At 41.5% G+C, this 14,749-nt stretch overlaps 1 pseudogene; it reads left to right on the forward strand.

Moving 5' to 3' along the window:
* The first annotated feature begins 10,977 nt into the window (after positions 1-10,977).
* Positions 10,978-11,707, forward strand: LOC103742989 (annotated as a pseudogene).
* Positions 11,708-14,749: the final 3,042 nt, after the last annotated feature.

A 14,749-nucleotide genomic window follows, 5' to 3' on the forward strand; every position in this document is an offset into this window, starting at 1 on the left:
GTTGTCTAGATAACTTCTTATATAGACTTAAGCCTAATGTCTGGGAAGTGTAATCCCTTGAACACTTAAAGAAATACACTGATGACTTTACTCTTTTGTTATACTTTCCTTTGGGGTGTTTAAGACCATACAGTTGGCCCAGATAAACCAATTTATTTTTGCTCTTAAGATCATTTGAGGATCTCTTCCTCAGGGGTCACATGGGCTTGGGAGGAGCCCCTGGCTCCTTTCTTTTACCAGTTCCATCTATGTGAAGATAAGTCCAAGGTCCTGCTCGACCATGTCTGACTTCACTTGGAAGCATTAATGAGATGTTTCCTCTGAGTTGACCATCCACTTTGTAGACTGGACACTGATTCAAGTCCATCTCATTGGTCTCCATGGCCTCCCTGAACAAGAAGACAGGTGACTCACCACAGTTACAGGACATTTTGAGAGATGTTCTATAGTCCCCTGGAACTTAGTTGACCTTAGAGGACAAGGGGCAAAAACTGTCCTTTAAGTCCCTCTGACCAGATTAGTCAGATTAAGTCCCTCTGACCAGATACTTTGACCTCAAAGTATGGCTGTTAGACATCCAGTAAGGTTAGTTCCACCATCCTGGTACTAATTATCATGTGCAATGTAGATAAGGCTTGGGTAAAAAACCAAATATTCTCAGATAAACCTTGACTAGATATATATTTTGTTCCTTAAACTAGTTGACTAAAGTATGACCATAGAAATTTTAATATTATGTGTACTTTTGTTTCTTCCTTTATATATCATAATAAACCTACACAGACCTTCATCACTTGCTTAGGCTTTCTCATTTTTTCTATTTTGGAAAATATCTTCATTCTCACATCCTTTTAACATCTTTTACATTCTCATGTTCTTTTTTTTAAAATAACTGTGAGATATAATAGTCTTAACAAATAAATTTTCCATCTGTTGTGAGAATTATTTTCCTGGGGATTCTAAGCAATGCTTATTCCCTTTTAAGTTCTAGTGTCAAGGCAATGTTTGATTAAAGTTTTACTGGGGAACCAATGAATTTATTGAGCTTACTTACTGAGATAACTGAGGGGTTGCTGAGGTGTATGTATAACTTGAGGGTATGTACACTGGAAAGCCTTTACCCAGCATGCATCATGCCTTCTCTTCCTAGCCTTCCCCAGATTGTATACTTCAGCATGCTTGAGGGTATGCACACTGGCAAGCCTTTACCCAGCATGGGTCATGCCTTCTCTTCCTAGCCGTCCACAGATTATGTACTTTAGCCCTCCCCAAATCGAGGAGGCCATGTGTGATTAGGGCCAAATTACATACAGTTGGCTGGGAAGAGTGGCTGGATAATCCAGTGAGGGTCCAATGACTCTGCTTGGCCCTCCTTTAATGAATGAGCACAACTCTCAACAAGCCCAATTGTGATGTTTAGCGATCAGGCTCAGCTGAAGTTGTGATGATGGTAGTTGTTTCATGCAGGAGGGACTGCTGTATAGCATCAGCTTATTAATAAAGGACCTGGAATTTGAAAGGATTTGCTGCTAGGATCCACATATGAGGGAGAACATACGTCATTTGTTTTTCTGAGTGTGTGTTACTTCACTTAGTATAACAGTTTCTAGATCCACCCATTTATGGGCAAATTTCATTACTTCATCTTTCTTTACTGTGGAATAGAAAAATGTGATATCTTTACCCAATGGAGTTCTATTCAGCTTGCTTTCTTATGCAACACAGGCCCCTCCTGCCCAGGGGTGGCACCACCCACAGTGGGCTGAGCCCTCCCACATCACTGAACAGTCAAGACGATACCCCACAGACATGGCCACAGGCCAGTCTTGTGGAGGAAATTACCCAATTGAGGCTCCCTCAACCCAGGTGTGTCAAGTTGACACTAAAGCTATCCAGCATACACACACACACACACACAAATGAAAAGAAACACTTGAATAAACAATAATGGCACCCAAATGCATACAATGTGCATGTGCATTCATAATATAGTGCTTAAATAATAAATAAATAATAAATAATAAATGGTTCTACTTTCTGTAACTCATCACCTACAGGAAAGCAAAAGGGCAGACAAGGGGAACATCACATGAAATCTTTTTTCACATTATCAATGCATGCCCTGCTATGATTCAGTAAATGAAGATGAGAGTCTAAGAATCAGTCTAAGAATCAGTAAGACCTCTGAAGGAACAGTTCTTCATGAGGCTTGAAGGGCAATCAGACCTCTTCTGTAGATGAGATGAAAGCCCTCCTGGTCATGTTCATGGCCACCTTTGTTGGGATAGGATTCTAACATGGGTGTGGATGAAAGTAGGGGAAGAATCGGGAGTGGAACAGGAGAGGTGAGCAAGTTGTCAGATTTGTAAATCCCTCCCTTGTCACCCACAGCTACCTGGATTTGCCTTGGACACTGGAGACCACAAACCAGAGCAGGGGAAGAATATGACTGATCATAGCTGAGGATGTAGTTCAGTGGCAGAGCACCTACTTTGTATGCTGGAAGTTCTGGGTTCACTCCATAGCACTGCAGAAAAGAAAGAAGGAAAGAAAAGAGGGGGGAAGGAAGGAAGAAAGGGAGGAATGGAGGGAGGAATGGAGGGAAGGAGGGAGGGAGGGAGGGATAACTGCAGTTTAAAGTAGTGGGTCAACACCAAGGGTGCCACATCTGCTCCATTCCTTTCTTCCTTCATTTCATTCCATTCTCCTTCACTACATTCATATTTTGTATGATTTACCCGGAAAAAGTTGTTCTAAATTTTCTTGTTAAATAATTCTGAACTTCTCTTCTCAGAAATGGTCAAAAACTAGATGGTAGGAGTTTTTGATGTAGCTCTAATCTTAGCAAAGGCAAAGATAACAAACTTGGAGAAGAATTAAAGAAGACCTTTTTTGTTTTCCAGGTTGAATTTCTTGTTTGCAACTTGTAGTACTATCAATCAGATGACAAAGAAGAAGTGGCTTGTGGATGAAAGTCCCATGCCCTACTGTAAAACCTCACTCAGAAGTCCCAGAACATGGCAAACAGATGCCAGATCAATAGGCTAGCAGCTAATTAATTGTTTAACTAGTTCTCGGTGTTGGAAATGACTCAAATTTGAGTGTAGGAGCTTCAAATGAAATTTCAAATGTGGAAATATCTTGATTATAAGATAAAATATCTGGACTGGAGAGATGGCTCAGTGGTTAAGAGCACTGGCTGTTCTTACAGAAGACCCAGGTTCGGATCCCAGCAACCACATGTAGGCTAACAAACATCTGTAACTCCAGTTCCAGGGGTTCCTATGCCCTCTTCTCTTCTGCACAGACACTACATGACGTGGGTGCACTTACACACATGTAGGCATAACACTCATACAAATAAAAATTTTTTTTTAATTTTAAAAGATGAAATGTCAAATAGAGAACAAAGCTGTGTGAGAGAATGTGAGAGAGAGAGAGAGAGACAGAGAGAGACAGAGAGAGAGAGACAGAGAGTTTGCTACCAGTCATTCTGTAGAATCTGTGTTGTGGCTCTCCCAGCCTCCAGTGAGTTCAGTCCAAGCAGTCTGCACAGTCCCTGCAGTCCTGGAAGCAAGGAGAAAAACTGAGAGTATCTCATCACAGCACAATAGGCAAGACAGAGGCTCCAAGGGCAGGCAGGCGACACTGGGGTCAAACCATCCCTGACACCTAGTGCCAACATGACCCAAGCTCCTCTGGGCCTATTGCTTAAACTGTAAAAGATGAGGAAAGAACTCAGCTCATGGTGCAGGTCATGCGTATTGTAAAGATAGCCGCATGTCACGCACTGACTGATCAGTTTCACAACTATCCACTCACTGAGCCCTGCTGCTCTCTGGAATTAAAAAAGCAAGGAAATAAACAAATGAGCAATAACATACCAAAAAAATCCCTGCATTTCAAATTTGGATAGAATAAGAATGGAACATAAATTACATCATTTTTAGTAAAGGAGTGGTAAAATATGTTATTGAATATATTCGAAGAGAAACATAGTTTTTTAAAAAATAATTCAGTCAATAAGGAAATTATATGCATTTTATCCTTAGAACTCTGAAGGGCTGGGAAGACAGTTCAGTTGGTAAGTCTTGGCATGCCAGTATAAGGAACTGAGTTTGAACCTCAGAACCCATGTTATTAAAAATAAATATGCAACACCAAGCAACAACAAAAGGATGTGGCGGTGCACTTGGCAAAGACAGTCAGATCCCTGGGGCAACCAGCCTAGCCTACTTGATGAGTTCTATGCCAATGTGAGACTTTGTCTCAAAAAAAAAAAAAAAAATGGGACAGCAACTGAAGAATGACATTGGAGCTTGTCTTCTGACCTCTACATGCAGGCACACATATATGCATACACACCCATGTAATAGCCCCATAAGTTTAACTGGTCAAGACTATAAAATCTAGTCTGTTAAAAGAAGACCTTTATAGTTTCACTGGTCAATCATATCTGCTCATAGCACCACTCCTAGGAAGGCAGATTCACCTTAACTTGCATGGAATACCTAGTGAGTTAATGAAGTAGTGAAGTTTTCCTGCCTGGAATCTGGCCTCCTAGGGTAGAACTTCTGGACCAGCCACAGTCATTAGTGTTTAACTCTGCCAAGATTACCAGCTTGCCTGCCCACCTGAGGATTTTTCTTTAAAATTCTAATAAAACTGTAAAAGCTTAAATCTTGTACAAAGGATTTTACCCTTTGGACTTTACCTTTATCCCATCTCCTCTCAGTTAGGGCGGCACTCCCTAAATTGGCTCAGAAAGTCCTGACCAGCTAAATAGATTCAACTGATTTGGAATTTTTTGAGTCTGAATGGTCTTCCGGTGGTCCTGAACTCTGTAACACCACACATACATATTTACCTACACACAGAGGAACAAACACACACACACACACACACACACACACACACACACACATACACACACACACACACATATGCACATATATACACATACACACACTCAAAAAAAGTGGAATAATATTCTAGAGCAACTCCTGTGACCTGACTGCTAGATCCTCTACTTTCTCACATCAGCCTTTCTTTGGGGTTTGTGGGTAATGACCATGTGTTCATCTTCTACCACAAGGCTGAATTTAGTGTAAGACTGTAAGTGGACATTGATTGGCATCCATAGACTAGAGATCACAGAGAGGTCTTGTCCTATAGGCTCCAAGTGAGACACATGGTGCTGAAGAGCACTGGAAAGAGATGCTGGAGACCAGCTTTCATTCCAGTCCCAATCAGTAGCTGTTTGGTCAGGAACAGATACTAAACAGGGATTGACCTCAGTTTTTCCATCTTTAACATGAGGCGATGGATTTGTAACAGTGTGAAGTTCTGAAACTCCAATTAGACCCCAAGATCAAAGAAGGAAGGCTTAAAAAGAATGATGCAAGCAATGATTGCAACCCCTTCCTTTAACAAAGGAACACAAAAGTCAAAGTACAGAAATCACATAGATAAGCAGTTCAGCAGGGCTATTAGCCTCTGGGACATCTTTGAGTTACAGCTCAGCTGACAGTCTGCTGAAGCAAGATTAGAAAGGTGATAGAGATATCCTGGTGACTGAGAGGGAGCTATACTCGATGGCAATCTCCAATTTACAAAAGCAGTGTTTCACCTTGGCTGTGGGTGCCTGGTCCACACTTATGTTCCCAGGAACTCCAAGTTGAGAATGACATCCTCTTGAAAAGAAGCTTGTTTGAACACATTAACTATTGGATTGATAAATGATACATCAGTTCCATGCTAGTTAGCCTCTTGATAGTTAGCACTTCTCTAGAGTGCTGTACCTCACTGACTCCCCGTGGCCTCGGGCACTTTATAAATAGAAGTAGGTAATTCTCTTATTCCCACCTATTCAGTAAGTATTTTGCCTCAGCTCTTGGAAAGCTAAGATGATACACTTGTATGATGACAGGCTTTACAGATGCTTTAAGAGAAAACACCTCTGTGGCTCCCAGACAAATGTTAAGTGAGGAAATGAAGGACTTGGGTGTGAAAAGGAAATTCAATTCCCTTGATTATTCCTTCCTTTTTGGCAAAACTTGAGCACCTTGCACCATGGAAAAGGGTATCTTCAGATGCAAAGGGAGGCTAGTTTCTTCCAGAAATGGAGAAGTCTTTCTTCTACTCTTAACTTGAAGTGGTAATTGTATTAGTAGAGGCATGATGAAGGAATTCAGTTAAGACTCTCCAACATGCTGTGCTTCTGCAAAGCTAATGATGGTAGTAAGTATTTGCTATTTGAAAACATGTTGGGGTCAGGATTAGTCCTCTCTGGGATAAAATTGTGACACAGTTGAAGTCCATGGGAAGCAACCATCAGAATCAGCTCTGAGTATACACCCAGTCTTAGCCTATGCCTAGTGATATACTTAGGGCACAAACTTCCTAAATCTTTTATCTGTTTGCCATCTCCCACCCCTTTATCTCAGTCTCCTTGGGCTTAGGAAGCTTCCTAGTACAAGTACCTGGGAGATCCTCAAGGAAAGTATTTGCAAATCAATGGATAACACTTAAGGGTTCTTAAGGTACTTAACAAGTAAGTTCTGAGAGCTCTACAGGATCTTTAGCTGTTTTTCATTTTTCTTTTTGGGGGGGTTGAGTGGGGGAGGGAGGATTGAGACAGGATCTCCATATTGTACCAGCCAGCTGGCCTGGAGCTTGATGTGTAGGTCAGACTAGCCTTAGTGATCTCAGAGAGCCACCAGCCTCTGCCTTAGAGTGCTTGGATTAAAGGCATGCACCGTCACACCAGACTGCTGTGGCTGTTTTTCAATCAAACACATAACGTACTGTACCAGCTTGACTAACTCATTGCTGCAAAGTTCTTTCTGGAGAGCCAACTGAATTCTGAGGATGGAATTTAAATCATTGAAATTGGGCAGATGTCTTCCTGTGTTGTGTACCATTTCCCCTCGCTCCTGCCTTGGTTTATAAAACACATTTACACTACAGTCTCAATAAGCCTAAAACAGTTAATGAAGATAAAAAGTACACCAAGAGTTCCAACTTACTACTAATTGCAGGCCATGAGAGTAAACACTATCGGTCTTCGTCTGTGAACAAGAACACGAAAATATGGTTAAGCTGCAGCAAGCAAGGGGGTGAACCAGGCCCTAGAGGACAGCAGAGGAGGCTTCCTAGACTCAGATCCAGACAGGGGAAGAGTAGGAGCTGGGAAGGAAGGCTGAAGCAGATCTCACAAGCCCACCCATACCATTCTAGGTCCTTCGGGCCATCTCTGGTACTAGAGTTGTGTCCCTCTTGTAAAGAAAAGGGAAACCGTAGGTCACGGGGCTGTGTGCTCCATGGTGGCAGAGATCAGATCACTTCAGTTTCGTCCACCCCTGTCCACAGCGCTTGGGCATGGTAGATACCCATAATTGAAGGATAACTGTCTCAACTTGGAAAGCCCCAAGCAGGTTGAGAAAGCCATAGAGCCTAAGTTGGGGAACCCCCAAACCTTAACACCAGCATTTATTGTCCCCAAACTTCAAACTGCAAAAACCCAGAACTTCAGAAAAATACCCTCTTCCCTCTTTCAACCCCCTTTAAAAACCTACCCCAACTGGGCCTCAGTGTGTACTTTCCACGCTGCAGAGAAACTTGCTCTTCACTATTCTAATAAAGAGCAATCTGCTTCTGTTGAGGTTGGTCTGGCCTCATCTCGCTCTCTCACTTTCACGTTGCCCTGGTCTATCCCGATCTAACATTCTCTAACAATAATAGAGTCATAAAGAGTTCTTGTTGGCTGACTTGAGTAAGGGCCTCCCTCTGGGAAGTGGTAAATGCAGGAAAGTGAATTGCAAATCCCATCAGTAAGGGACAGAGCTTCCTGGCCCTAGACTGCTCCCTAAGCCCAAGTCCAGCCCTACATTCCTTAAGTGAGAGAACTCAACAGGAACAAGCAAAACGGAGGAGTGGCTTCCACTTGTCTGGAGGCCAGAAAGTGCCACCAATATTTATCACTTCCAGAGAAATCCAGTGATTTTACCATCTCTCGGCTTTACAAAACAGAAAACATTGGATTTATTATTTTTTATTTGATTTTATATGTATGAGTGTTTTGTCTGCAAGTATGTAAGTGCACCACATTCATATAGTACCCTCAGGGGCCAGGCGAGGGCATCAGATCCCTTAGAATTCTAGTTAGGGATTGATGTGGGTGCTGGGAGCCGAGCTTTGGTCCTGGAAGAGAAGCCTGTTCTTTTAACCACTGAGCCATCTCTCCTACCCCAGAAAGCATTGTTTTAAAAAAGACTTTCTTTGAAATTAGATTGATTTTGGGGGGCCAACTTAATGAAAGGCTAAATGATGAACACTGATTTTAAATTGCTCATAGATTTCAAGTTTACTGGGGCCATTTACCAATTTCATAAAATTATTTTGGAAGCAAATTCTAAATAATTTTCCTTGACAGCTTCTTAAGGGATCAAACGACAGTCCCCTGGAATTTGGAGGCCAATTGTTCTGAATGTTTTGTGTTTATGAACTTTAAAGTTTCTTTGTTTTTTTAATATAATTTAATTAACATTTCATTGTATAAGTCACCCTTATGGTTAGGGCAAAAAGCAGTAAGATGCTGACGGACAGGATCAGTCAGTGGTGTGCATTGCTTCAGAACACTTCCCTGCAGAGAATCATTAGCAAGTGCACAGGGCATCCACAGAATCCAGAAACCTGGAGCATGCCCAGACCACTGACTCCTGAGTACAGATGTGGTTGTGGGATTTGTAGTAACTAAGTATTCCTGATAGAGTTTCTCATTTTCCACAAAATTTTTCCAGAAAATTCTAAGTTTGAATCTTAGCTATTTCCTGAAAGCTTAGACTTAAGATTCGTGCTATGGAAAGGTGGTCAAAACTTTAAGCAGGAGGCAGCCTTCCACAAAGGTCAGAAAAATCTCATATAACTAGGAACATGCCCTTGAAGGAGGTAGTGGCACCCCGGTCTCTTCATTCTCTTAGGATTTTCCTTCCTGGTATGAAGTCAGAGGCTTCTCTACTCAAGCTGCTGCAGAGATCTGCTGCAGTCAATGCGGTCAACCAATCACTGACTGAAAGAATCAAAACCACCAAAACTCTGAGCCAAAGTAAACCCACTGTCTTTGTAAGTTAATTAGCTCAGAGAATTAGTTGTAGCAGCTGAAAGTATGCTGTTTAATAACCTTTATCTAGATAAGTAATTATAATTTAAATGCTATTGCTATTTTTTATTGAGTAGAGCCACTGATAGAACTCTATGAGGATGTGTGGCAGAGTGAGGACTCTACTTTCTCTTTCTCTCTAGCCTTTTTGGTCTTGCCTGGCTCAACTCAGTTCCCTTTTTGTGTTTCCAATGTTAAGCTCAGTACCACACTCAGAGAAATGAGAACCTTATCACACAATGATAAACTGTATTGTGTAAATGAATGATATACTGAATCTTCATAACAAACCTAAAGGTAATTTTGGTTTCCTTATTTTACATGGAAAAGGCTAAGAAAAAACTGAGTTCACACTGTTGATGGTCACATTCAGTATTGCCAAGACCACTCCAGACAGTATGAACTCTATCTTATAGCTAAGGGGGAAGGTAGTACCTTCTCTGAGGGTGCGTCTAGAAGGCCTCCACCCCTGCCACTTTATCCTCCTCCAGGAGTGAATTATAGAATAAGTTTCCTAAGTTCAGAACAGTCAGAACAGTGATAAGTGGTATAAGATCAGCAACCACACACCCACAAATATGGGAGCATTATTAATATAGGAATCATGCAAAACCGCAAATCTACAGCAATCTTCGCAACAACTTAAAATGTAAATTATTTTTAAATTCAGCCATCACAGAATGTCTGCTCTTGTCTAACCTCTGGAGAATAGTTGAGCTAAAAACCCAACCAAACCAAGCCAAAACAGAATCCCAAAACACTGTCAACAAGAAGTAGGCTTCAAACCACTGATAACGGGGTTGTTTCATAACTGGAGCAGCTAATCCACGAAGAGCCAAGACCTGTGTTAGTGAGCTGTGAAGATTTTCTAAATGCAGCTGGGGGCTCATTAACAAAATACCATGTTATGTGCCAAGAACTTAGCAGAGACAAAGTGGAACATGTGGAAAGGGAGACCTGAATATTCACAGGAAAACTGCCAAAGTCCCCCCAACTCACCAGTGCTTACAATGCATTGCATTTTGCAGAAGTATAGTTAGTATGTGAGATATTTGTGTGCATGGGGGGTTGGTATTTAAAGGTATAAGTTATAACACATCCAACAGTCAGACCACTGAGTTTCTAATGCTCACAGCATCCTATGAGAAATACATTATTTCCATTTTTCAAACATGGGGGCTGAATCTCAGAAGTCCTCCAGTTTAAGCACAATGGAGTAAGACTTTGTATATAAAAAATAAGTAAATAAACCAATATTGCATAAAACTCAGAATCCTTGCTTTGGGAGTACAAATCCCCAAGAAAGCCCAAAGCTCTCTAGATGTGACAAAGGTAACTGTGTAACCAAGCTGGCGTTGACCTTAGTCTGATATTTGCCTCCATCTCTGTCTTTCCATCTCTGTCTCTCTCTCTTTCATCATCCCTCCCTGTGAGGAAGTTTTTTCAATATGCCAAAATAGCTTCTCAGTTTCTATAACTAGAAAAAGAAAAAAAAAAGAATCAGAGTAAGTGAAATTCCTTAAATGCAAGTCTATTAAACATGAGCTTTTTAAAATGAGGTATTGAAGTTATGTTAATATGTTGTTGCTCATAACGGCTTGATGATAGCACTAATTCAAGTTGTCTTCCGGTTGAGGACTAAGTCTATCAATCATCTGAAGGGCTACCATTTCTAAAGTTTGTCACTTTAGTGAAGCAGAATGTCATGCTTATAATCAAAAGATTGTTCTAGGCCCCTCGCCTTTCTCCAGGAGGACTCCTTAGGATCTGGCTCGGTGCTAGCCCTCATTCTCCTGGCCCTCAGCCTCCCACGCAGCATGAAGAAGACCAAGGTGATCAAGAGGGCAAAGCTGGCCCAGCAGGCTGAGCACTGTGACAACATGGCCACCTGAATGCAGGCCATGACCTAGTAGGGCGCCGAGCTTTGCATCAAGGAGCACAACCTGCTGTCAGTGGCCTATAAGAACATGGTCAGGGGCCGCAGGTTTGCTTGCACGGTCATCTCGAGCATTGAGCAGAAGACCCACAACTCCTCCAAGAAGTTGTAGCTCATCAAGGACTATTGGGAGAAAGTGGAGTTAAAGCTGAGGTCTAGCTGCACTACAGTCCTAAAATTATTGGATAAGGATTTAATAGCTAATGCAATTAATTCAGAGAGTAAGGTCCTCTATCTGAAATTGAAGGGAGATTATTTCTGGTACCTTACTGAAGTTTCATGTGGTGATGACCAGAAACAAACGATAGATAATTCCCAAGGAGCTTACCAAGAGGTATTTGACATAAGCAGGAAAGAGATGCAACTGACACATCCAAACAGCCTGGGGCTGGCTCTTAACTTTCCTAGTGTTTTACTATGAGAGCCTCAATAATGCAGAGCTTTCCTGCACACTGGCTAAAAAGGCTTTTGACGAGGCCATTGCAGAACCTGATACGCTGAATGAAGATGCCTTCAAAGATAGCACTCTCATTGTGCAGATGCTTAGAGGCAACATTATGACATCAGACTGTACAGAAGAATGTGATGTAGCAGAAGGGGCCGAAAACTAAAGGCATGCAGGGTGTCAGCCTTCCCTCCAAGAAAACCTTTTTCTATCTCCATTCTTTATTCCACTTGGATTTCCTATAGCAAAGAAACCCATCTGTGTGAACGGAGTCAACTATTCATGGTCCTTTCACACTGCAGCTTAGGGAAAACTCCATGCCTTGATTTGTGTTTGCCTTGGCCTTCTAGTGTGCAGTTATTGCTGTAGAAAAGTATTAATAGTTTCATTTCATATAAACATTAGTAACTTCCAGACACTTATATAGAGGGCAAAAAAATGTATATTGTTATTTAAGTAATCTGAACCGGTTCTATAAATGTGTGTGTGTGTTGCGTATTACTGTGAAGATATGAAAATGTAGGTAATTACAATTTAAAGTGTCCCACAGAACGTCTTAATTTCTCTATTCCCTCTCTTACTCTTTGGGGGTTTCCTTTCAGAAGCAACTTTTCTATGCTCTTGCTGTATGTTCCTTTTTAGTGGGAATCCAGAAGTATTAGATTGAATGGGAGAGCCCTGAATGTATCCGGGGAGGTCACAAATTAAAATACCTCCCATGGCACATGTCACATACTTTGGAGATCATGTCTGTCCCTGACAACAGGAAGTTTTTTATTCATTCTTCATACTTGCTGCTGTTTGAGTTGACAAATTCCCTTCCCAATAAAAATTCACTTACACCTCAAAAAAAAAAAAAAAAACAACAAAAAACAGATTGTTTCAGAAAGATAGGTCATCAGAAAGTTTAGATTTTAATCCTAGTTCTTGTCTTGAAGAACTCAAGCATTAACACTGGAAACAAGAAAAAGAACATAAATGTACTTTGTAAATTACAAAGTGAGCGATATTGTTCTACCTTCTTTCTGTCTCTGCAATACAGCCCCGATGGAAAGCAACTTCAGGGAAGAAAGGGTGTATTTCACCTTACAGTTCCAAATAATAACCCGTCATTTAGGGAAATCGGCAGAAACCCTGATTTTCAACCCCGATTGAGGGACCTTGAAGCCGAAAGCATAGTGGACGCTCTTGCCGGCTCACTTGTGGGCCCACGTTTACCTAGCTTTTTTTCAGAGTCCAGGGCTACCTGCCAAAGGAATCATGCTCCCCATAGTGGGCTGTTCCTCCTGTGTCAATTCACAACCAGTACAATTCCCCCAGAGACATACCCACAGGCCAATGTGATCTTGGAATCCTTCAATGAATAGTCCCTTCCCAGATGACTCTAGGCTGTGTCAAGTTGAGAAAGCTATCTATGACAAGCAGTTATGGGGTGATTTTTTTCGGTAACTTTTTAGTTATTTATATTCATGTTTATGTGTGCGCCTGCTTATCTGCGTAGGCACTATGTGCATTCAGGGAACTGTGGAGGGCAGAAGAGGGCATTGGATGCCCTGGAACTAGAAGTACTGGCAGTTGTAAGCTACCCAACATGGGCTTTGGGAACAGAACATGGGTCCTCTATAAGAGTAGCAAGCTCTCTGAACAGCTGAGCCATCTCTCCATCCTTAAAGTGATTGTTACACCTGCTATTACCACAAGTTGTGGACACTGATAAAAATAAACTTCAATGTATAAAACAACTCATCTCCCCACTCACAAAAATTAGGCTTTTCATGCAGTTTTTTTTCCTATATGTTAAATATGGATCCTTTTATTTACAGACAACTATACCTGTCACCACTCATCAAAGAAGCTTCTTTTTGCAACAGATGGAGACTATTGCAGAGTTCCACAACTGGTCATACACAGAGAGTAAGTGTCTGTGAGATGCCAGCCCTAAGTGAAACATCTACATTAGAACATCTATATACCTTAGGCTCATGGAAAATAGTGGAACAGGGGAGAGAGAATATTAATGTATCTCCCAACTTCCACCAGTGAAACTTCATGAAATAGAGGGCAATGAACACAGAAGGCCACAGCTGACCGAAGTGTGGAGAAGAAGAGCTTGCAGAATACATGGCCCTGGATAGAACTCCTGTCTTATTTATTATTATTTTTTGTCTTTCTGAGACAGGGTCTTCCTGTAGCCTCAGCTGGCCTGGACCTGATTATGTAGACCAGGCTGGCCTTGATCTCGTAGAGATCTGCCTGCCTCTGCCTCCCACATGATGGGATTAAAGCTGTGTGCCCCCAGGCCAGGCTTTGGACTCCTATATTAAAACTCACTCACCCAGGGCTCAGGAATGATTGCAGAAGGGGGATTAGAAAGATTGTAAGAGTCAGGGCAGTACATGCTTGTAAGGAAACAGAGTCTTCCAGGCTTCTAGGAACTTGCTCATATGAACTTACAGCAAACGGTGGCAGTATGCACAAGACCCATGCAAACTCTTGGCAGCTGGTCACTGCTGGGTGAGGGAGTTGATTTTCTTTAAGGGAGTGATCCCAGATAGGCTGAACATGAATGAACTCACACCAAGGGACATCTGTGTACATAAACCTGACTCAATAGGCCATAATGATGGAAGGGGCGGGGGAGGAGGACTAAATATGATTATGATGTATTGTATGAAATGCACAAAAATTCAATAAATATATATAAGCTAACAACACAGTTTTATACATGATAAATAAATAAATAAATAATAAATAAATAAATGGAATTCCAGAGATTTGGATTGAGCCAAATGATAGAGTTTGTTAAATTTAAGATGGTCTCACTATCCAGTCCCCAATATTCAGTTATTCCTTTGTTTCTTCAATCCAAAACCCACCTCAAACAATTCAGAGTTCTGTCATTATAAAGTTAACAATAGACTCAAGAGAAATCTGCCTCCGAGGATGGAAATGATCCATTAACCATATTACATTATTGTAGAGTTCTGCAGGGTAAGCCTTGATTGGGGTGGATGAGTTGGCAGGGGTGAAATTATGCTAAAGAAATAGAAAGGAAAAAGGAGGTAGAGCAGGGTTAGAGGAAGAAAGCTCCTACTTATAAGGAACTGCTCATAGACAAGAAGATTTGACAGCAACAAAGCAAGCACTAAAAATAAGAGAAGGCTAGGTGAGGTGAGGTGAGGTGAGTGAGGTGGGGTGGGGTGGGGTG

The sequence above is a fragment of the Nannospalax galili genome, unplaced genomic scaffold, assembly GCF_000622305.1.
Source record: "Nannospalax galili isolate Female #2095 unplaced genomic scaffold, S.galili_v1.0 scaffold278, whole genome shotgun sequence".
In the NCBI taxonomy this organism is placed as follows: Eukaryota; Metazoa; Chordata; class Mammalia; order Rodentia; family Spalacidae; genus Nannospalax; species Nannospalax galili.